At 46.6% G+C, this 22,357-nt stretch overlaps 1 protein-coding gene across 2 annotated transcripts in view; it reads right to left on the bottom strand.

Moving 5' to 3' along the window:
- The window catches only part of PDZRN4 (PDZ domain containing ring finger 4), a 341,312-nt gene that overhangs the window by 82,902 nt on the left and 236,053 nt on the right, over positions 1-22,357 (bottom strand). The window lies entirely within an intron of this gene.

Below are 22,357 nucleotides of genomic sequence, written 5' to 3'. Positions count from 1 at the left end.
GTCTGATTAGTTCGCTCCGTCTGGCCATTAGTCTGAGGATGGAAGGCAGACGAAAAAGACAAATCAATGCCCAACCTGGCACAGAATGCCCGCCAAAATCTAGAAACGAACTGGGTACCCCTATCAGAAACGATATTTTCAGGAATACCATGCAAGCGAACCACATTTTGAAAAAACAAAGGAACCAACTCAGACGAGGAAGGCAACTTCGGCAATGGCACCAAATGAACCATCTTAGAAAAACGGTCACACACCACCCAGATAACAGACATCCTCTGAGAGACAGGAAGATCAGAAATAAAGTCCATCGAGATGTGCGTCCAAGGCCTCTTCGGAATAGGCAAGGGCAACAACAACCCGCTAGCCCTAGAACAACAAGGCTTGACCCGAGCACACACATCACAAGACTGCACAAAAACACGCACATCTCGAGACAGAGATGGCCACCAGAAGGATCTAGCCACCAAATCCCTGGTACCAAAAATTCCAGGATGACCCACCAGCGTAGAAGAATGAACCTCCGAGATGACTCTACTGGTCCAATCATCAGGAACAAACAGTCTACCAGGTGGACAGCGATCAGGTCTATCCGCCTGAAACTCTTGCAAAGCACGTCGCAGATCTGGGGAAATAGCGGATAATATGACCCCATCCTTAAGGATACCTGTAGGTTCCGAATCACCAGGGGAATCAGGCTCAAAACTCCTAGAAAGGGCATCCGCCTTCACATTCTTAGAACCTGGTAGATATGAGACCACAAAATTAAACCGAGAGAAAAACAACGACCAGCGCGCCTGTCTAGGATTCAGGCGCCTGGCAGACTCAAGATAAATCAGATTCTTGTGATCAGTCAAAACCACCACCTGATGTCTAGCACCCTCAAGCCAATGACGCCACTCCTCAAATGCCCACTTCATGGCCAAAAGCTCCCGATTACCGACATCATAATTTCTTTCGGCGGCAGAAAATTTTCGAGAAAAGAACGCACAAGGTCTCATCACTGAGCAATCGGAACTTTTCTGCGACAAAACCGCCCCCGCTCCGATCTCGGAAGCATCGACCTCAACCTGAAAGGGGAGAGAGACATCGGGCTGGCGCAACACAGGGGCAGACGAAAAGCGGCGCTTAAGTTCCCGAAAGGCCTCCACAGCGGCAGAGGACCAATTGGCCACATCAGCACCCTTCTTAGTCAAATCCGTAAGAGGCTTAGCAACACCAGAAAAACCAGTTATAAATCGACGATAAAAATTAGCAAAGCCCAAGAACTTCTGAAGACCCTTTAGAGAAGTAGGCTGCGTCCAGTCACAAATAGCCCGAACCTTGACAGGGTCCATCTCAACAGAAGAAGGGGAAAAAATGTACCCCAAAAAGGAAATCTTTTGAACCCCAAAAACACACTTAGAACCCTTTACACACAGAGAATTCTCCCGCAAGACCTGAAAAACCCTCCTGACCTGCTGAACATGAAACTCCCAGTCCTCAGAAAAAATCAAAATATCGTCCAAATACACAATCATAAATTTATCCAGATATTCACGGAAAATATCATGCATAAAGGACTGAAAAACTGAAGGTGCATTAGAAAGGCCGAAAGGCATTACCAAATACTCAAAGTGGCCCTCAGGCGTATTAAATGCGGTTTTCCACTCATCCCCTTGCTTAATTCGCACCAAATTATATGCCCCACGGAGATCAATCTTGGAGAACCACTTAGCCCCCCTTATGCGAGCAAACAAATCAGTAAGCAGCGGCAACGGATACTGATATTTGACAGTAATTTTATTCAGGAGTCGATAATCAATACAAGGCCTCAGCGAGCCATCCTTTTTAGAGACAAAGAAAAACCCAGCTCCTAAAGGTGATGAAGAAGGACGAATATGTCCCTTTTCCAGGGACTCCTTAACATACTCTCTCATGGCAGCATGCTCAGGTACAGATAGGTTAAACAAACGACCCTTTGGAAATTTACTGCCTGGAATCAGATCTATGGCGCAATCACACTCTCTGTGGGGAGGGAGAGAACCAATTTTAGGCTCTTCAAAAATATCCCCAAAATCCGACAAAAATGCCGGAATCTCAGAGGGAATAGATGACGAGATAGAACCCAAAGGTATGTCCCCATGAGCCCCCCGACATCCCCAGCTTAACACAGACATAGTTTTCCAGTCCAGTACTGGGTTATGAGATTGTAACCATGGTAATCCAAGCACTAACACATCATGTAAATTATGCAACACGAGGAAGCGAATCATCTCCTGATGGTCTGGAGTCATACGCATAGTCACTTGCGTCCAGAACTGTGGTCTATTACAAGCCAGAGGTGTAGAATCAATACCCTTCAGAGGTATAGGAATTTCCAGAGACTCCAAATCAAACCCACAGCGCCTGGTGAAGGACCAATCCATGAGACTCAGAGCGGCGCCAGAGTCCACATAGGCATCCACGGTAATAACTGATAATGAACAAATCAGAGTTACAGACAGAAGAAATTTAGACTGTAAAGTGCCAATAGAAACAGACTTGTCAACCTTCCTAGTACGTTTAGAGCATGCTGATATAACATGCGCGGAATCACCACAGTAGAAGCACAGGCCATTTTTGCGCCTATAATTCTGCCGCTCGCTTCTTGACAGAATTCTGTCACATTGCATTTTCTCTGGCGTCCCTTCAGAAGATACCGCCAAATGGTGCACGGGTTTGCGCTCCCGCAAACGCCGATCAATCTGAATCGCCATTGTCATGGACTCATTCAGACCTGTGGGCGTAGGAAACCCCACCATGACATCCTTAACGGCATCAGAAAGGCCCTCTCTGAAAATTGCCGCTAGGGCACACTCATTCCACTGAGTAAGCACAGACCATTTACGAAATTTTTGGCAGTATATCTCGGCTTCATCTTGCCCTTGAGACAGGGCTATTAAAGCTTTTTCAGCTTGAATCTCCAAATTAGGTTCCTCATACAGCAACCCTAAAGCCAGAAAAAAACGCATCCACATTGAGCAACGCAGGATCCCCTGGTGTCAATGAAAATGCCCAATTTTGAGGGTCACCTCGCAGCAAAGAAATCACAATCTTAACCTGCTGAACAGGATCTCCAGAGGAGTGAGGTCTGAGAGAAAGGAATAATTTACAATTACATTTGAAATTCAGAAACCGAGATCTATCTCCGGAAAATACCTCTGGTGTAGGAATCTTAGGTCCAGAAATAGGAGTACGTATAACATAATCTTGTAAATTCTGAACCTTCGTAGCAAGATTATTTAAACCTGCAGCCAAACTCTGAGAGTCCATCCTTAAACCGGAGAGATCAGAGCCATTCAAGGATTAGAAGGAGAGAAAGGCAAGGCTGTAAATAGAGCAGAAATACAACTGAGCCAACTAAGTAGCAAACATGAGAAAAAAAAAAAATCTACAGACTTCTTTTACTCTCCTTTCTTCTGCCAATTACTTTAACAGTGGCCGGTCATACTGTCATGATTCCCCAATGGCATGGGAACATCAGAAACACAAAAATTACAGACTAGCTCTCGGGTGATGGAAACTCAAGCTGATCGTGACCTAAATCTACCACACAACTAACAGTAGCCAGGGAGCATTCCTACGGCTGCCTAAATGCCACGCGCCAGCCGGAGAACTAACTACGCCTGGAAGAGGAAGGAACAGACCTGGCTTACCTCTAGTGAAATTCCCCAAAGATGATAGTAGCCCCCACATATATTAACGGTGAGTTCAGAGGAAAAGACATACACAGTATGAAGGTAGATTTAGCAAAGCGAGGTCCACTTACTAGATAGAGGAAGGATACAAAAGAGGACTTCACGGTCAGCTGAAAAACCCTATCAAAAACCCATCCTGAAATTACTTTAAAACTCCTGTGTCAACTCATCACACAGGAGTGGCAATTTCAGTCCACAAGAGCTTCCAGTAACAGGAAATGACAAAACTGTAAACTGGACAAAAATACAAAACAATAAGGACAAGAGTCCACTTAGCTGATCAGCAGACTAGTAGCAGGAACATGCAACTGAATGACTCAGGTTACAATGATGACCGGCAAGGAAGTGACTGGAGAGCAAGGCTAAATAGGGAACTCCCAAAACTGATGGAAGCAGGAGAGCGAGGCAGAAAAGAACACACAAGTCTCCAGTACCACCAGCCACCACTAGGGGAGCCCAAAAAGCGATCACAACAGGGGTCTAAATGTCTCTTCGGAGTTCAGAAGGTTTCCTTTTTGGGTTTCATTTTTTCCCCTTCTACTATCGAGATGGATCCTGTTAAAGTTCAGGCCATTTATGATTGGACTCAGCCTACATCTGTGAAGAGCCTTCAGAAATTCTTGGGCTTTGCTAATTTTTACCATCGCTTCATCGCTAATCTTTCTAGTGTTGTTAAACCGTTGACTGATTTGACCAAGAAAGGTGCTGATTAGTGTTGAGCATTCCGATACCGCAAGTATCGGGTATCGGCCGATACTTGCGGGTATCGGAATTCCGATACCGAGATCCGATACTTTTGTGGTATCGGGTATCAGTATCGAAACAACATTAATGTGTAAAAGAAAGAATTAAAATAAAAAATATTGCTATACTCACCTCTCCGACGCAGCCTGGACCTCACCGAGGGAACCGGCAGCGTTTGTTTGCTTAAAATGCGCGCTTTTACTTCCTTCCGTGACGTCACGGCTTGTGATTGGTCGCGTGCCGCCCATGTGGCCGAGACGCGACCAATCACAGCAAGCCATGACGTAATTTTCAGGTCCTCAATGCCTAATTCTAGGCATTCATGATTTTAAAATTACGTTCCGGCTTGTGATTGGTCGCGTCGTGGTCACATGGGCGACGCGACCAATGTGACGTAATTTCAGGTCCTGATGCCTATTTCTGCATTCAGGACCTGAAATTACGTCACGGCTTGCTGTGATTGGTCGCGTCGCGGTCACATGGGCGGCACGCAACCAATCACAAGCCGTGATGTAATTTTAAAAATGCGCGCGTCTCCTGCCTCCCGTGACGTCACGGCTTGTGATTGGTCGCGTCGCCCATGTGACCGCGATGCGACCAATCACAAGCCGGAACGTAATTTTAAAATCATGAATGCCTAGAATTAGGCATTGAGGACCTGAAAATTACGTCACGGCTTGCTGTGATTGGTCGCGTCGTGGCCACATGGGCGGCACGCGACCAATCACAAGCCGTGACGTCACGGAAGGAAGTAAAAGCGCGCATTTTAAGCAAACAACGCTGCCGATTCCCTCGGTGAGGTCCAGGCTGCGTCAGAGAGGTGAGTATAGCAATATTTTTTATTTTAATTCTTTATTTTACACATTAATATGGATCCCAGGGCCTGAAGGAGAGTTTCCTCTCCTTCAGACCCTGGGAACCATCAGGAATACCGTCCGATACTTGAGTCCCATTGACTTGTATTGGTATCGGGTATCGGTATCGGATTAGATCTGATACTTTGCCGGTATCGGCCGATACTTTCCGATACCGATACTTTCAAGTATTGGACGGTATCGCTCAACACTAGTGCTGATGTGGTGAATTGGTCCTCTGCGGCCGTTGAGGCTTTTCGGGAGTTGAAACGTCGTTTCTCTTCGGCCCCTGTGTTGTGTCAGCCAGATGTTTCGCTCCCTTTTCAGGTCGAGGTTGATGCTTCTGAGATTGGAGCAGGGGCTGTTTTGTCTCAAAGATCTTCTGATGGCTCTGTGATGAAGCCATGTGCTTTCTTTTCTAGAAAGTTTTTGCCTGCCGAGCGTAATTATGATGTTGGCAATCGGGAGTTGTTGGCTATGAAGTGGGCGTTCGAGGAGTGGCGACATTGGCTTGAGGGAGCCAAGCATCGCGTAGTGGTCTTAAAGGATCACAAAAATCTAACTTATCTCGAGTCTGCTAAGCGGTTGAATCCTAGACAGGCTCGATGGTCGCTGTTTTTCTCCCATTTCAATTTTTTGGTTTCATACCTTCCGGGTTCTAAGAATGTGAAGGCCAATGCCCTTTCAAGGAGTTTTGTGTCTGATTCCCCGGGAGTTCCTGAGCCGGCTGGTATTCTCCAAGAGGGGGTAATTCTGTCTGCCATCTCACCTGATTTGCGGCGGGCACTGCAGGAGTTTCAGGCTGATAGACCTGACCATTGTCCAGCAGAAAAACTGTTTGTCCCTGATAGATGGACTAGTAGAGTTATCTCTGAGGTTCATTGTTCAGTGTTGGCTGGTCATCCAGGGATTTTTGGGACCAGAGATTTGGTGGCTAGGTCCTTTTGGTGGCCTTCCTTGTCACGGGATGTGCGTTCTTTTGTGCAGTCTTGTGGAACTTGTGCTCGGGCCAAGCCCTGCTGTTCTCGTGCCAGTGGGTTACTTTTTCCCTTGCCAGTCCCGAAAAGTCCTTGGACGCATGTTTCCATGGATTTTATTTCAGATCTCCCTGTCTCTCAAAGGATGTCGGTCATCTGTGTGGTTTGTGATCGCTTCTCTAAGATGGTCCATTTGGTACCCTTGCCTAAATTACCTTCCACCTCTGATTTGGTTCCACTATTTTTCCAGCATGTGGTTCGTTTGCATGGCATTCCGGAGAACATCGTGTCGGACAGAGGTTCCCAGTTTGTTTCAAGGTTTTGGCGGTCCTTTTGTGCTAAGATGGGCATTGATTTGTCTTTCTCTTCGGCTTTCGATCCTCAGACAAATGGCCAAACTGAACGAACTAATCAGACTTTGGAGACCTATCTGAGATGCTTTGTTTCTGCTGATCAGGATGATTGGGTGACCTTCTTGCCATTGGCTGAGTTCGCCCTTAATAATCGGGCCAGTTCGGCTACCTTGGTTTCGCCTTTTTTTTGTAATTCTGGTTTTCATCCTCGTTTTTCTTCAGAACAGGTTGAGCCTTCGGACTGTCCTGGTGTGGATTCTGTGGTGGACAGGTTGCAGCAAATTTGGACTCATGTAGTAGACAATTTGACATTGTCCCAGGAGAAGGCTCAACGTTTCGCCAACGGCCGTCGCTGTGTTGGTCCCCGACTTTGTGTTGGGGATTTGGTTTGGTTGTCGTCTCGTCATGTCCCTATGAAGGTTTCTTCTCCTAAGTTTAAGCCTCGTTTCATTGGTCCTTATAAGATTTCTGAAATTCTCAATCCTCTGTCGTTTCGTTTGGCCCTTCCAGCTTCTTTTGCCATTTATAATGTGTTCCATAGGTCGTTGTTGCGGAGATATGTGGCGCCTATGGTTCCCTCCGTTGACCCTCCTGCTCCGGTGTTGGTCGAGGGGGAGTTGGAGTATGTGGTGGAGAAGATTTTGGATTCTCGTATTTCGAGACGGAAACTTCAGTACCTGGTCAAATGGAAGGGCTATGGTCAGGAGGATAATTCCTGGGTTTTTGCCTCCGATGTCCATGCGGCCGAGTTGGTTTGTGCCTTTCATTTGGCTCGTCCTGATTGGCCTGGGGGCTCTGGTGAGGGTTCGGTGACCCCTCCTCAAGGGGGGGGTACTGTTGTGAATTCCGTTCTTGAACTCCCTCCTGTGGTGATGAATGATACTTCGGCAAGTTCTGTCCGTGGACTCCCTCTGGTGGCTGTGAGTTGAACTGCTGGTTCTGAGGTTGCTTCCTCAGCTGCCCTCGTTTGTGGCTGGGTTGGCTTCTCTATTTAACTCCACTCAGATCGTTACTCCATGCCAGCTGTAAATGTATTAGCACTGGTTCAGATCTCTCTCGGATCTTTCTGATGACCTGTCTACTCCTGCAGAAGCTAAGTCCCTGCTAGTTCATTTGTTGTTCATTGTGTACTGAATATATTTCTTAGTACTTGCTAAGTTCTTGTCCAGCTTGCTAACATGATATTGCCTTGCTAGCTGGAAGCTCTGGGTTGCAGAGTGGAACCTCCGCACCGTGAGTCGGTGCGGGGGTCTTTTTGCACACTCTGCGTGGCTTTTTGTAGTTTTTTGTGCTGACCGCATAGATCCCTTTCCTATCCTCAGTCTATCTAGTAAGTCTGGCCTCCTTTGCTGAAACCTGTTTCATCCCTGTGTTTGTGACTTTCCTCTTAACTCACAGTTAATATATGTGGGGGGCTGCCTTTACCTTTGGGGAATTTTCTCTGAGGCAAGGTAAGGCTTATTTTCCTATCTTTAGGGGTAGTTAGCTCTTAGGCTGTGAAGAGGCGTCTAGGGAGAGTTAGGTACACTCCACAGCTATTTCTAGTGTGTGTTATAGGATTAGGATTTGCGGTCAGCAGAGTTCCCACTTCCCAGAGCTCGTCCTGTCTTCTAGTTTAACCATCAGGTCATTCCAGGTGCACCTAACCACCAGGTCCATAACAGTGAAGTGAGACTGCACTCACAGAGCAGTAGCACAGATGCCACCTAGTGGCATAGCACGACAGTACAAGAGGATTTGACAGAACGGATAGTAAGGACGTAGCAAGAGACAAGTAAAACAGAATGGGCAATATACGGTAAAATAGGGACAAACAGTAACGGAGTCAATAGCCAAGCCAGGAGGTCAGAACCGGAGAATCAAGCAGATAAACAGAGAAACGATGGAAAAAGGGCAGACAGATGGAGTAAACAGACACGGGACAAGTCAGGGATCACAGCAGGGCAAATCAAGAGTTAACAGAGTCAGGTTCACACGCCGAAGACAGAACTATAGCTGACACTACCAGCAGGATGCCTGGGACCTAAATAGCAAACCTGAGCCCAGAATGAGGCAGAACAAAGTTAACCCTTGACATGACCTGAGAGTCTGGATGATATCCTTGTTTTCTCACCTGACAATTAATCCCACATTGGTCATTTACGTGCTGTTCTTCACAGGTTATGGGGAAATTCTTTGTTAGCTAAACCCGAGAAATGTTTGTTTTTTGTCCAGGAGCTTTCTTTTCTGGGGATCATCCTTTCTGCCAATGGGTTTCGTATGGATGCCGGAAAGGTACAGGCCATTGTTGATTGGGTGCAACCAAGAGACCTCAAGGGGTTGCAGCATTTTCTGGGTTTTGCCAATTATTATCAAAAATTCATCAAGGGGTTTTCTCAGGTGGTCAAGCCACTCACCGATCTCATTCGCAAGGGGGCTGATCTCAAGGTTTGGTCACCCTTGGCAGTTGAAGTATTTGTTACATTAAAAAAGTGTTTTATGTCTGCTCCTGTATTGGTTCAGCCAATCCATCTGAACCATTCATTGTTGAGGTGGATGCATCAGTGGTGGAAGTGGGGGTGGTGTTGCATCAAGGACCCGTTACTTTGACCAATTTAAGACCATGTGCCTTTTTCTCCAGGAAGTTTTCCTCTGCAGAGAGGAACTATGATGTTGGTAATCAGGAGTTATTGGCCATAAAATTGGCTTTTGAAGAATGGAGGCATTTTTTGGAGGGGGCGGTTCATCGGATCACGGTGATTGCAGACCACAAGAACCTGTCATATATTGAATCTGCCAAACGGTTAACTCCTAGAAAGGCTAGGTGGTTCCTTTTTTGTTTTCGTTTTCATTTTCAATCACTTTTCGGCCTGGTTCCAAGAATGTCAAGGCAGATGCCTTATCTCGCAGTTTTGACCTGATATCACCCCTGAACCTCCCTCCTCCATTCTTCAGCACGGGGTGGTTGTTGCGGGATATCCTCTGAATTGGAGCAGGAGATTCAGAAGGCTCAGACTCTTGCTCCTCCCTCTTTGCCTGACAATAAGCTCTTTGTCCCAGTTCAATACTGGTTGAGGGTTTTCCGAGAGTTCCACGATTCTGCTCTCAGTGGACACCCGGAGATCTCTGCTACCCAGAAAGCTATTGCTAGGCTGTTTTGGTGGCCCTCCATGACCTCTGATATCACTGTGTTTGTGTCTGCTTGTGATACCTGTGTGTTGTGAATTCCGTCTGGGCTCCCTCTGGTGGCCTTTAGCGATACTGCGGGTCTGGAGCTGGGCTCAGCTGCCTCATTTCCTGCTATGCTGGTTCCTATTTAACTCCACCTGGACCTTTACTTGTTGCCTGCTGTCGTTGTATTCAGTACTGGTTCTGACCTCTCCTGGATCTCCCTGGTGACCTGTCTCTTTCTGAGAAGCTAAGTCTTGCTAGTTCTTTTTGCTCATTGTTTCCTTGAATATGTTTCTCAGTATATGATGTGTTCAGTCCAGCTTGCTTATATGTGATTTTTCGCTTGCTGGTAAGCTCTGGGGTGCAGAGTGCGCCCCTCACATCGTGAGTCGGTGTGGGGGTTCTTGTACTTTCTGCGTGGATAGTTTTTGTACCGACCGCACAGATCCCTTCCTTTCTTCTGTCTATTTAGTGTTAGCGGGCCTCATTTGCTTAAACCTGTTTTTCATTCCTACGTTTGTATTTTCCCCTTAACTCACCGTTATTATTTGTGGCGGGCTGTCTAAACTTTGGGGTTATTTTTCTGAGGCAAGTGAGGCTTTGCTTTCTCTCTAGGGGTAGCCAGTTTCTTAGGCTGTGAAGAGGCGTCTAGGTTTTTAGGTAACGCTCCACGGCTGCCTTTAGTGTGTGTGGATAGGTTCAGGATTGCGGTCGGTATAGTTCCCACATTCCCGGAGCTAGTCCTACTATTCAGGTTTACCTATCAGGTCAGTTTGGTGATCCTACCACCGGATCATAACAGTACAGCAGGCCCGTAAAGAGTTAATGCATCGCAAAAGAGGGATAAGAGAAATCCTGAGTTCATTTTTTTTTCCTCTGCAGTGTGTCTAGCCTCTCTCCTCCCCTTAATCTCTGGGTGGTTCAGAACTCAGCTGCAGCTATGGACCTTCAGAGTCTGTCTTCTAGTGTGGATCATCTCACTGCTAGGGTACAAGGCATTCAGGATTATGTAGTTCACAGTCCTATGTCAGAGCCTAAGATACCTATTCCTGAGCTGTTCTCCGGAGACAGATCTAGGTTTTTGAACTTTAAAAATAATTGCAAATTATTCCTTTCTCTGAGACCTCGTTCCTCTGGTGATCCGGTTCAGCAAGTTAAAATTATTATTTCTTTGTTGCGTGGTGACCCTCAAGATTGTACATTCTCTCTGGCGCCAGGAGATCCTGCATTGCAAAATGTGGATGCGTTTTTTCTGGCGCTTGGAGTGCTTTATGAGGAACCTAATCTGGTAGACCAAGCAGAAAAGGTTTTGCTGGCTCTCTCCCAGGGTTTGGATGAAGCAGAGGTTTATTGTCAGAAGTTTAGGAAATGGTCTGTGCTCACTCAATGGAATGAGTGTGCCCTGGCAGCGATTTTCAGAAAGGGTCTTTCTGAAGCCATTAAGGATGTTATGGTGGGGTTCCCCACGCCTGCGGGTCTGAATGAGTCAATGTTTTTGGCCATTCAGATTGATCGGCGTTTGCGGGAGTGCAAACCGGTGCACCATCTGGCGGTATTTTCTGAGCAGAAGCCTGAGTCTATGCAATGTGACAGGATTCTGACCAGAATTGAACGGCAAAATCACAGACGTCAGAATGGGTTGTGCTTTTACTGTGGTGATTCTGCTCATGTTATCTCAGATTGTTCTAAGCGCACAAAAAACTTCGCTAAGTCTGTCACCATTGGTACTGTACAGCCTAAATTCATTTTGTCTGTTACTTTGATTTGCTCTCTGTCATCCTACTCAGTTATGGCTTTTGTGGATTCAGGTGCTGCCCTGAATTTGATGGATTTGTCTTTTGCCAGGCGCTGTGGTTTTATCTTGGAGCCTTTGCAATTCCCTATTCCACTAAAGGAAATTGATGCCACGCCATTGGCCAAGAATAAACCTCAGTACTGGGCTCAAGTGACCATGTGCATGACTCCTGAACATCAGGAGGTGATTCGCTTTCTTGTGTTACATAATTTGCATGATGTTGTCGTGTTGGGTCTGCCATGGCTGCAGGCTCATAATCCAGTCCTGGATTGGAAAGCAATGTCTGTGTCAAGTTGGGGTTGCCAAGGAATTCATGGCCATGCTCCTTTGGTGTCAATTGCTTCCTCTACTCCTTCTGAAGTCCCTGAATTTTTGTCGGACTACCAGGATGTATTTGATGAGCCCAAGTCCAGTGCCCTACCCCCTCATAGGGATTGCGATTGCAACATAAATTTGATTCCTGGTAGTAAGTTCCCTAAGGGACGACTTTTTAATTTGTCTGTACCAGAACATGCCGCTATGCGGAGTTATATCAAGGAGTCTTTGGAGAAGGGGCATATTCGCCCGTCCTCGTCCCCTTTGGGTGCGGGGTTCTTTTTTGTGGCCAAGAAGGATGGTTCTCTAAGACCTTGTATAGATTATCGCCTTCTAAATAACATCACGGTCAAATTTCAGTATCCTTTGCCACTGTTGTCCGATCTGTTTGCTCGGATTAGGGGGGCCAGTTGTTTCACCAAGATAGATCTTCGTGGAGCGTATAATCTTGTGCATATAAAGCAGGGCGATGAATGGAAAACAGCATTTAATACGCCCGAAGGCCATTTTGAGTACTTGGTGATGCCTTTTGGGCTTTCTAATGCCCCTTCTGTGTTCCAGTCCTTCATGCACGACATCTTCCGAGAGTACTGGATAGGTTTATGATTGTGTACCTGGATGATATTTTGGTCTTATCTGATGATTGGGAATCTCATGTGAAGCAGGTCAGGATGGTATTTCAGGTCCTGCGAGCCAATGCCTTGTTTGTGAAGGGCTCTAAATGTCTCTTCGGAGTCCAGAAGGTTTCCTTTTTGGGCTTTATTTTTTCTCCTTCTACCATTGAGATGGATCCAGTCAAGGTCCAGGCTATTTATGACTGGACTCAACCTACATCGTTAAAGAGTCTTCAGAAGTTCTTGGGTTTTGGTAATTTTTACCGTCGCTTCATCACTAATTTTTCCAGTGTGGTTAAGCCTTTGACGGATTTGACCAAGAAGGGCTCTGATGTGACGAATTGGTCTCCTGCGGCCGTTGAGGCCTTTCAGGAGCTCAAACGTCGGTTCTCTTCGGCTCCTGTCTTGCGTCAGCCGTATGTCCCTCTGCCTTTCCAGGTCGAGGTTGATGCCTCTGAGATTGGAGCAGGGGCTGTCTTGTCACAGAGAAGCTCTGATGGCTCTGTGATGAGACCATGTGCTTTCTTTTCAAGAAAGTTTTCGCCTGCCGAGCGGAATTATGATGTTGGTAATCGGGAGTTGTTGGCAATGAAGTGGGAATTTGAGGAGTGGCGACATTGGCTTGAGGGAGCCACACATCGTGTGGTGGTCTTGACGGATCACAAGAATTTGACTTATCTCGAGTCTGCTAAGCGGCTAAATCCTAGACAGGCTCGATGGTCGCTGTTTTTCTCCCGTTTTGATTTCGTGGTTTCATACCTTCCGGGTTCGAAGAACGTGAAGGCTGATGCTCTTTCTAGGAGCTTTGTGCCTGACTCTCCGGGAGTTTCTGAACCGGCTGGTGTCCTCAAAGAAGGGGTGATTTTGTCTGCCATCTCCCCTGATTTACGACGGGTACTGCAGGAATTTCAGGCCAATAGACCTGATCGTTGTCCACCGGAGAGACTGTTTGTCCCGGATAAATGGACCAGTAGAGTCATTTCTGAGGTTCAATCTTCGGTGTTGGCGGGTCACCCTGGGATTTTTGGTACCAGGGATTTGGTGGCTAGGTCCTTTTGGTGGCCTTCCTTGTCGCGGGATGTGCGTTCCTTTGTGCAGTCCTGTGGGATTTGTGCTCGGGCCAAGCCTTGCTGTTCTCGTGCCAGTGGATTGCTATTGCCTTTGCCTGTCCTGAAGAGGCCCTGGACGCATATTTCCATGGATTTTATTTCGGATCTTCCAGTCTCTCAGAAGATGTCTGTTATCTGGGTGGTTTGTGATCGTTTTTCTAAAATGGTCCATTTGGTGCCCTTGCCTAAGCTGCCTTCCTGTTGTGAATTAGACTTTTTTGGCTCCCTCTTGTGGTCACTAGTGATATGACTCTGGGATTGTCTTTCCTCAGTTTGGCACCCACCTGGGTCGTTAGTCCAGGGGTGTCGCTATATAAACTTCCTGTATTCTCAGTCCTGTGCCTGGCATCGTTGTAATCAGTTCCTTTCTGTTTGCTCCTGTCTGCTGGTCCTGGATCTTGCAAAATTAAGCTAAGTCTTGCTTCCTTGTTTTTTGGTTATTTGCATTGCTATTATTTTTTGTCCAGCTTGTACTAAATGTGATTCCTGATTTTGCTGGAAACTCTAGGGGGCTGGTATTCTCCCCCCGGGCCGTTAGACGGTTCGGGGGTTCTTGAATATCCAGCGTGGAAATTTTGATAGGGTTTTTGCTGACCGTATAAGTCATCTTACTATATTCTGCTATTAGTCAGTGGGCCTCTCTTTGCTAAATATCTAGTTCATTCTTACGTTTGTCTTTTCTCCTTACCTCACCGTTATTATTTGTTGGGGGCTTGTATCCAACTTTTGGGGTCTTTTCTCTGGAGGCAAGAAAGGTCTATCTTTTCCCTTCTAGGGTTAGTTAGTTCTCCGGCTGGCGCGAGACGTCTAGAACCAACGTAGGCACGTTCCCCGGCTGCTGCTATTTGTGGTGCTAGGATTAGATATATGGTCAGCCCAGTTACCACTGCCCTATGAGCTGGTTTTTTGTGTTTGCAGACTTGGTATGTATTTTTGAGACCCTCTGCCATTGGGGTCATAACAGTATGCCAGGCCAAGGTTGAATGTTTAATGCATTGCAGAAGTGGGATTACAAGAAAGGAAAGTCTGAGTTTTTTTTTTTTCTCTTTCCTCTCTTTTTTCCTCCCCTTTAACTCTGAGTGGCTTGTGCTTGCTGCAGACATGAATGTCCAGACTTTGATTACAAGTGTGGATCGGCTTGCTGCTCGTGTGCAGGGTATACAAGACTTTGTTACCAGTAGTCCAATGTCTGAACCTAAAATACCTATTCCTGAGCTGTTCTCTGGAGACCGATTTAAGTTTAGGAATTTCAGGAATAATTGTAAATTGTTTCTATCTCTGAGACCCCGTTCATCTGGAGATTCAGCTCAGCAAGTAAAAATTGTTATCTCTTTCTTACGGGGCGACCCTCAGGATTGGGCCTTCTCGCTAGCGCCAGGAGATCCGGCATTGGCAAATGTTGATGCGTTTTTTCTGGCGCTCGGATTGCTTTACGAGGAACCCAATCTTGAAGATCAGGCAGAAAAAGCCTTGTTGGCTATTTCTCAGGGGCAGGATGAAGCTGAAGTGTATTGCCAAAAATTTCGGAAATGGTCCGTGCTTACTCAGTGGAATGAGTGTGCTCTGGCCGCAAATTTCAGAAATGGCCTTTCTGAAGCCATTAAGAATGTGATGGTGGGTTTCTCCATTCCTACAGGTCTGAATGATTCCATGGCGCTGGCTATTCAAATTGACCGGCGTTTGCGGGAGCGCAAAGCCGCGAATCCTCTGGTGGTGTTGTCTGAACAAACACCTGATTTAATGCAATGTGGTAGAATTCAGACTAGAAATGAACGGAAAAATCATAGACGTCAGAATGGGTTGTGTTTTTACTGTGGTGATTCTACACATGTTATATCAGCATGCTCTAAACGCCTAACTAGGGTTGTTAGTCCTGTCGCCATTGGTAATTTGCAACCTAAATTTCTTTTGTCTGTGACTTTAATTTGCTCATTGTCCTCCTACCCTGTTATGGCGTTTGTGGATTCAAGTGCTGCCCTGAGTCTTATGGATCTGTCGTTTGCCAAGCGTTGTGGTTTTGTTCTTGAGCCATTGGTAAATCCTATCCCTCTTAGAGGTATTGATGCTACGCCATTGGCGGAAAATAAACCGCAGTTTTGGACACAGGTAACCATGTGCATGACTCCTGAACATCGGGAGGTGATTCGTTTTCTTGTTCTGCATAAAATGCATGATTTGGTCCTTTTGGGTCTGCCATGGTTACAGACCCATAATCCAGTCTTGGATTGGAAGGCAATGTCTGTGTCAAGTTGGGGCTGTCAGGGAATTCATGGTGACTCCCCGCCGGTGTCTATTGCTTCCTCTACTCCTTCGGAAGTTCCTGAGTATTTGTCTGATTACCAGGATGTATTCAGCGAGTCCAGCTCCAGTGCTCTTCCTCCTCATAGGGACTGTGACTGCGCTATAGATTTGATTCCAGGTAGTAAATTTCCTAAGGGAAGATTATTTAATCTGTCTGTACCTGAGCATACCGCAATGCGTTCGTATATCAAGGAATCTCTGGAGAAGGGGCATATCCGTCCATCCTCTTCCCCTCTTGGTGCGGGATTCTTTTTTGTGGCCAAGAAGGACGGATCTTTGAGACCTTGTATTGACTATCGGCTTCTGAATAAAATCACTGTTAAATTTCAGTATCCTTTGCCTCTGTTGTCGGACTTGTTTGCCCGGATTAAAGGTGCCAAGTGGTTCACCAAGATAGATCTTCGTGGTGCGTACAACCTTGTGCGCATTAAGCAAGGAGATGAATGGAAAACTGCATTTAATACGCCCGAAGGTCATTTTGAGTGCTTGGTGATGCCTTTCGGGCTCTCTAATGCTCCTTCAGTGTTTCAGTCCTTTATGCATGATATTTTCCGGAAGTATCTGGATAAATTTATGATTGTTTATCTGGATGATATTCTGTTTTTTTCTGATGATTGGGACTCGCATGTAGAGCAGGTCAGGATGGTGTTTCAGGTTTTGCGTGAGAATGCTTTGTTTGTTAAGGGCTCAAAGTGTCTCTTTGGAGTACAGAAGTTTCCCTTTTTGGGTTTTATTTTTTCCCCTTCTGCGGTGGAGATGGACCCAGTTAAGGTCCGAGCTATTCATGATTGGACTCAACCCACGTCAGTTAAGAGTCTTCAGAAGTTCTTGGGTTTTGCTAACTTCTACCGTCGTTTTATCGCTAATTTTTCTAGCGTTGTTAAACCTTTGACGGATATAACCAAGAAAGGTTCTGATGTTGCTAACTGGGCTCCTGCAGCCGTGGAAGCTTTTCAAGAGTTGAAGCGCCGGTTTACTTCAGCGCCTGTTTTGTGCCAGCCTGATGTCTCACTTCCCTTTCAGGTTGAAGTGGATGCTTCTGAGATTGGGGCAGGGGCCGTTTTGTCGCAGAGAGACCCTGGTTGCTCTGTAATGAGACCATGCGCTTTCTTCTCTAGGAAGTTTTCGCCTGCTGAGCAGAATTATGATGTTGGCAATCGGGAGTTGCTGGCCATGAAGTGGGCATTTGAGGAGTGGCGTCATTGGCTCGAGGGTGCTAAGCATCGTGTGGTGGTCTTGACTGATCACAAGAATCTGATGTATCTCGAGTCTGCTAAACGCCTGAATCCTAGACAGGCCCGTTGGTCATTGTTTTTCTCCCGTTTTGACTTTGTGGTCTCGTATTTACCAGGTTCAAAGAATGTGAAGGCTGATGCTCTTTCAAGGAGCTTTGTGCCTGACTCTCCTGGAGCCGCAGAACCAGTTGGTATTCTTAAAGAGGGAGTAATCTTGTCAGCCATTTCTCCGGATTTGCGACGTGTGTTGCAGAGATTTCAGGTTGGTAGACCTGACTCTTGTCCACCTGACAGACTGTTTGTTCCTGATAAGTGGACCAGCAGAGTCATTTCCGAGGTTCATTCCTCGGTGTTGGCAGGGCATCCGGGAATTTTTGGCACCAGAGATCTGGTGGCTAGGTCCTTTTGGTGGCCTTCCTTGTCACGGGATGTGCGGTCATTTGTGCAGTCCTGTGGGACTTGTGCTCGGGCTAAGCCTTGCTGTTCTCGTGCCAGCGGCTTGCTCTTGCCCTTGCCTGTCCCGAAGAGGCCTTGGACACACATTTCCATGGATTTCATTTCAGATCTTCCGGTGTCTCAAGGTATGTCTGTCATCTGGGTGGTATGTGATCGCTTTTCCAAGATGGTCCATTTGGTATCTTTGCCTAAACTGCCTTCCTCTTCCGATCTGGTTCCCTTGTTCTTTCAGAATGTGGTTCGTTTACACGGCATTCCTGAGAATATTGTGTCTGACAGAGGATCCCAGTTTGTTTCCAGGTTCTGGCGATCCTTTTGTGCTAAGATGGGCATTGATTTGTCGTTTTCGTCTGCCTTTCATCCTCAAACTAATGGACAAACGGAGCGAACTAATCAGACTCTGGAGGCTTATTTGAGGTGTTTTGTTTCTGCAGATCAGGATGATTGGGTGACCTTCTTGCCGTTGGCTGAGTTTGCCCTTAATAATCGGGCTAGTTCCACTACCTTGGTTTCGCCTTTTTTTTGCAACTCTGGTTTCCATCCTCGTTTTTCCTCAGGACATGTGGAGCCTTCTGACTGTCCTGGGGTAGATTCCGTGGTGGATAGGTTGCAGCAGATCTGGAATCATGGGGTGGACAACTTGAAGTTGTCACAAGAGAAGGCTCAGCGTTTTGCCAACCGCCGCCGCGGTGTGGGTCCCCGACTTCGTGTTGGGGATTTGGTATGGCTGTCTTCTCGATTTGTTCCTATGAAGGTCTCCTCTCCTAAATTTAAGCCTCGCTTCATCGGTCCTTACAAGATATTGGAAATCCTTAATCCTGTGTCCTTTCGCTTGGATCTTCCGGTGTCGTTTGCCATTCACAACGTGTTCCATAGGTCTTTGTTGCGGCGGTACGTTGTACCTGTGGTTCCTTCTGTTGAGCCTCCTGCTCCGGTGTTGGTTGAGGGCGAGTTGGAGTACGTGGTGGAGAAGATCTTGGATTCTCGTCTCTCCAGGCAGAGGCTTCAGTATCTGGTCAAGTGGAAGGGCTATGGTCAGGAGGATAATTCCTGGGTGGTTGCCTCTGATGTGCATGCGGCCGATTTAGTTCGTGCCTTTCATGCTGCTCATCCTGATCGCCCTGGTGGTCTTGGTGAGGGTTTGGTGACCCCTCCTTAAAGGGGGGGTACTGTTGTGAATTAGACTTTTTTGGCTCCCTCTTGTGGTCACTAGTGATATGACTCTGGGATTGTCTTTCCTCAGTTTGGCACCCACCTGGGTCGTTAGTCCAGGTGTGTCGCTATATAAACTTCCTGTATTCTCAGTCCTGTGCCTGGCATCGTTGTAATCAGTTCCTTTCTGTTTGCTCCTGTCTGCTGGTCCTGGATCTTGCAAAATTAAGCTAAGTCTTGCTTCCTTGTTTTTTGGTTATTTGCATTGCTATTATTTTTTGTCCAGCTTGTACTAAATGTGATTCCTGATTTTGCTGGAAGCTCTAGGGGGCTGGTATTCTCCCCCCGGGCCGTTAGACGGTTCGGGGGTTCTTGAATATCCAGCGTGGAAATTTTGATAGGGTTTTTGCTGACCGTATAAGTCATCTTACTATATTCTGCTATTAGTCAGTGGGCCTCTCTTTGCTAAATATCTAGTTCATTCTTACGTTTGTCTTTTCTCCTTACCTCACCGTTATTATTTGTTGGGGGCTTGTATCCAACTTTTGGGGTCTTTTCTCTGGAGGCAAGAAAGGTCTATCTTTTCCCTTCTAGGGTTAGTTAGTTCTCCGGCTGGCGTGAGACGTCTAGAACCAACGTAGGCACGTTCCCCGGCTGCTGCTATTTGTGGTGCTAGGATTAGATATATGGTCAGCCCAGTTACCACTGCCCTATGAGCTGGTTTTTTGTGTTTGCAGACTTGGTATGTATTTTTGAGACCCTCTGCCATTGGGGTCATAACACCTTCCTCTTCCGATTTGGTTCCACTGTTTTTTCAGAATGTGGTTCGTTTGCATGGTATTCCTGAGAATATTGTGTCTGACAGAGGATCCCAGTTTGTGTCCCGATTTTGGCGGTCCTTTTGTGCTAAGATGGGCATTGAATTATCTTTTTCATCAGCCTTCCATCCTCAGACGAATGGCCAAACTGAACAAACTAATCAGACCTTGGAGACTTATCTGAGATGTTTTGTTTCTGCTGATCAGGATGATTGGGTGACTTTTTTGCCATTGGCTGAGTTCGCCCTCAATAATCGGGCTAGTTCTGCTACTTTGGTTTCGCCTTTTTTTTGCAATTCTGGTTTTCATCCTCGTTTTTCCTCAGGTCAGGTTGAGCCTTCGGACTGTCCTGGGGTGGATTCTGTGGTGGATAGATTGCAGCAGATTTGGAACCATGTGGTGGACAATTTGACGTTGTCACAGGAGAAGGTCAGCGCTTTGCTAACCGCCGGCGCTGTGTGGGTCCCCGACTTCGTGTGGGGGATTTGGTATGGTTGTCTTCTCGTTATGTTCCGATGAAGGTATCCTCTCCTAAGTTCAAGCCTCGTTTCATCGGTCCTTATAAGATTTTGGACATCCTCAACCCTGTGTCATTTTGTTGGGACCTCCCAGCATCATTTGCCATTCACAATGTGTTCCATAGGTCATTGTTGCGGAGATATGTGGTGCCTGTGGTTCCTTCTGTTGATCCTCCTGCTCCGGTCTTGGTCGAGGGAGAATTGGAGTATGTGGTGGAGAAGATCTTGGATTCTCATGTTTCGAGACGAAAGCTTCAGTACTTGGTTAAGTGGAAGGGCTATGGTCAGGAGGATAATTCCTGGGTTGTCGCCTCTGATGTCCATGCGGCCGATTTGGTTCGTGCCTTTCATTCGGCTCGTCCTGATCTGCCTGGGGGCTCTGGTGAGGGTTCGGTGACCCCTCCTCAAGGGGGGGGTACTGTTGTGAATTCCGTCTGGGCTCCCTCTGGTGGCCTTTAGCGATACTGCGGGTCTGGAGCTGGGCTCAGCTGCCTCATTTCCTGCTATGCTGGTTCCTATTTAACTCCACCTGGACCTTTACTTGTTGCCTGCTGTCGTTGTATTCAGTACTGGTTCTGACCTCTCCTGGATCTCCCTGGTGACCTGTCTCTTTCTGAGAAGCTAAGTCTTGCTAGTTCTTTTTGCTCATTGTTTCCTTGAATATGTTTCTCAGTATATGATGTGTTCAGTCCAGCTTGCTTATATGTGATTTTTCGCTTGCTGGTAAGCTCTGGGGTGCAGAGTGCGCCCCTCACATCGTGAGTCGGTGTGGGGGTTCTTGTAATTTCTGCGTGGATAGTTTTTGATAGTTTTTGTACCGACCGCACAGATCCCTTGCTTTCTTCTGTCTATTTAGTGTTAATGTAGCTTCTGCTGCAAAATATCACATTCCTATATGTTACAAGAAATCTGCATTCGTTTGTAAGTCTCCGTGACTTCTGATACTTAGCGGTCTCAGTCACATACGTGACTGCGACCGCTAAGTATCAGAAGTCCAGAATAACCACACCAGTCTCGCTGGGATTTCCTCTTATTGTCCCCACCCACCCGAGTGTCTGGGGCTTGTACTTACAGCTGATACTAGACTGTTACAATGTCTCGTGCCTTTATTTAGTGTTAGCGGGCCTCATTTGCTTAAACCTGTTTTTCATTCCTACGTTTGTATTTTCCCCTTAACTCACCGTTATTATTTGTGGGGGGCTGTCTAAACTTTGGGGTTATTTCTCTGAGGCAAGTGAGACTTTGCTTTCTCTCTAGGGGTAGCCAGTTTCTTAGGCTGTGAAGAGGTGTCTAGGTTTTTAGGTAACGCTCCACGGCTGCCTTTAGTGTGTGTGGATAGGTTCAGGATTGCGGTCGGTATAGTTCCCACATTCCCGGAGCTAGTCCTACTATTCAGGTTTACCTATCAGGTCAGTTTGGTGATCCTACCACTGGATCATAACACCTGTGCCCATGCTAAGAGCTCCCATAACCGGTCGGCCGGGGAATTGGTACCATTGCCAATTCCGAATAATTTTTGACTCATTTGTCCATGGATTTTATCACTGACCTCCCTCCTTCTAATGGCAAGACTGTAATCTGGGTAGTTGTTGACAGATTCAGTAAACAAGTACATTTTCTACCTCTGTCAGGATTGCCTAATGCTGAAACACTATCTAAGCTGTTTGTTTAGCACGTTGTACAGCTGCATGGCGTGCCTTTGAATGTTGTTTCTGATAGAGGGGTACAATTTGTGTCCAAATTTTGGAAGGCATTTTGTAAAAGATTGGGTGTTTGCTTGACCTTCTCCTCTGCTTACCATTCTGAGACCAACGGTCAGACGGAGAGGACCAATCAGTCACTTGAACAGATTTTGAGGTGTCTGGCTACGTCTCAGCAGGATAATTGGTGTTCTTCATTGCCCGTGGCTGAGTTTGCACTTAACAATCGGATTAACTCGTCCACAGGCACATCTCCATTCTTCTGTAACTATGGTTTTCACCCCCATTTTGGCAAATTTTCTAGGCTGGATTCAGGATGTCCAGGGGCTGATACTTCAGTGAAATGATTGGGGGAGGTGTGGAGGGTGGTCCAGAAGAACATTGGGGAGGCTCAGGGCAAACATAAAGTTTTTGCGGATAAGTGACGGTCTGTAGGACCTATATTCCTGGTAGGAGATAAAGTGTGGTTGTCTACCTGGAACATTCATCTTAAGGTTCCTTCTGCTAAGCTAGGTCCCAGGTTTATTGGTCCTCACGAGATCATTGAAGT

The sequence above is a fragment of the Ranitomeya variabilis genome, chromosome 5 (genome assembly GCF_051348905.1).
Source record: "Ranitomeya variabilis isolate aRanVar5 chromosome 5, aRanVar5.hap1, whole genome shotgun sequence".
Taxonomy (NCBI): domain Eukaryota; kingdom Metazoa; phylum Chordata; class Amphibia; order Anura; family Dendrobatidae; genus Ranitomeya; species Ranitomeya variabilis.
The sequence above is the reverse complement of the archived record's forward strand: the minus strand, read 5'-3'. Positions and strand labels throughout refer to the sequence as shown.